Source organism: Rhea americana, unplaced genomic scaffold (genome assembly GCF_003343005.1).
Source record: "Rhea americana isolate MKP2758 unplaced genomic scaffold, rheAme1 scaffold_146, whole genome shotgun sequence".
NCBI classification, from domain to species: Eukaryota; Metazoa; Chordata; class Aves; order Rheiformes; family Rheidae; genus Rhea; species Rhea americana.
This window is the reverse complement of record NW_028185550.1, coordinates 891,382-893,703: the sequence shown is the minus strand read 5'-3', so window position 1 is coordinate 893,703 and position 2,322 is coordinate 891,382.

Here is a 2,322-nt window from a genome sequence, read left to right as displayed (position 1 = left end):
CGGCCCGTGTGAGCGCCCCTCGGGGGCTCCGCGCGGCGCGGACGGGCAGCCGCGGGCGCGTGGAGTCGCCGTGCGGCGGGGCGCGTACAGCAAGCGCGGCGGAGCGCTGCGCAGCTCCTCCCCCGGGAGCGGCCTGCTGCCTCCGTCCCGCGGCTCCTCCGCAGGGGAACCCGCGGGAGGCAGGGACGGGGCGCAGCGAGTAGCTCCTCGTGCGGACCCTCTGCTGCTGGTTTTCGTAGCACCTGAGCTTGACTTGAGCGATACTGGCGAAATGTCACTCCTGGAAGGAAATGTTGAGAAAGAGCGCTGCACACCAGTGTAGGCAAAACCACTGCAGAACTACACCAGTATAATTAAAGAGCCGGTAAAGCCTCACTCAGGCGAGTCCCGAGACTCGTTAACCTCTGGTTTTCACTTGCTGCCATGCACGTGGCCACGGGCAGGAGGTGTGACACAGACCAAAATGAAATCCCTCAGAAGTGTAGTAACTTTTCCGTTGCATTCCATTTCAGATAATGTTTAATTTTATGACTTCCTGCAACTCTTTAGCATGAACTTAAAGTGCATGCAGTGTGACTTCAGGGTATGCCAATTATGTAAATCAGCACTAAAATAACAATGGCAACGTAGTTTACACATCACTGACATTAAATGAGCACTTCAACTTCTAATTGCCATTCCAGTTCAATCTGTAGTGGGTCATGCCAGGAAAAAGTCATTTCTTGCCTCAACACTTACTCCCTGTGCCTGAAGCATAGGTTGTACTGTATGGCCAGCTGCGCTTTATCTCCAGGAGGTTTCTATATTAGGATGATGAACCTTATAAGGGAGAAGTATCCTTATGGTTGTTCCAAAGGCCTGGATATATTCTGATCTGATATCAAGAGGGTCTTGTAGGCTTGCCTCCTCTCTGCCTGTAAATATAAATAGGTTCACACAGTCTTCCATTCTCTTGGTCATAAAAGACTGATGCTTCACACAGGAAAACACATTTCCTCTCCTAGTTTTTCATCTCTCTTGTCTATTTAGATTGGGGGCTCCTGGGGTASTGGCTCTGTCTTACCATTTGATTGCACAGGGTCCCAAGTGACGACAGGAAGGGCTCATAGCATGTYCCTGCATGCACTGGCATCCCATACCAGAACCTCAAAAACACGTATCCCAGCCACTTCCCACCACTGCCTGGCGCAYATGCAGATTTCTCACCAGAGAAATTTCTTTTCAAACAGAGCATCTATCCAAAGCATCATCCCCCTTTTTCTTCAAAAGACGTTTATGCTAGAAGTGAATCCCTGAGCAGGGTGACACTGCTGCAGGCATGTATCCAGAGATACTCACAGCAGATCAGTCGCAGGCATGCAAGACGTAGCATATCTTGTCRCTTTGCAGATGCTGATCGGAGGTGAACCCACAGGCAGGTAGCTATCGTGCTGCAAAGGCAGGAGGGTGGTCCCAGCACGATGCCGCCCTTCCAAAGTGTTCACGGTAACTTCTGTAGACTCCCAAGCTGAAGTTCTCGTTCATAAAACTGTCTGTTCGCAGGTGCCTCCTTTTACAAGGAGGTACAGATCAGTCATCCTGGGTGCAAGCTGTGTGTAACTGCACYGTGTCTGCCATGTCCAGTTACGCTTCATGTCTCATCAACGCACCAGTTGACTCAATAACCACCTGAGGCACCAACCCACTATCTCCGAACGCTGCATACAGGCATGCTACCATAACTTCTGTAGCATCAGTGCTCCTGAGGTCACAACTTGAGAAGCAGCAATGCTGCAAACAGCCTTAGGGACAGGTGCATTTAGGCATAAGACATGCAACATATGGTGGAAACATGTCAGCAAGTGCYCACCCAGATTTCTAGTTCCCAGAATGGGCTTTCACAGCAGCYCTGACACCCTTCTCCCTTTCCCACCCTTATAGCTGTACACCAATGAACCTGAGGTAATGATACCGGAGACAAATGAGCTGTATTTCTTGATGCTGTAATTCCACATAAGCTCAGTGAAATCAAGGGAGTAAAGTGATACATCAGGTGAAGATTCAGCCCCATTATAGTGGACCCCCACAGTGACATTTAGTTTTACAGTTTTTCAGATCAAGCCTGTACTTCAGCTAAATTCCTGATAGAGAAACCACCATTTATACTGAAAAGATCTGGTGCAGATATTGGGTTTTAGGAAATTTGACCATGCATATTCGTTAATCTCCTTTGTGAAACTTCATTCATTTCTATGTTTCTGCACCTTGTATAGTTGATTGGGCTGATTAATTTCTTTCTTCTTTCCTGCACTCACTTTTTTTTTTTTTTTTTTTTTTTTTTTT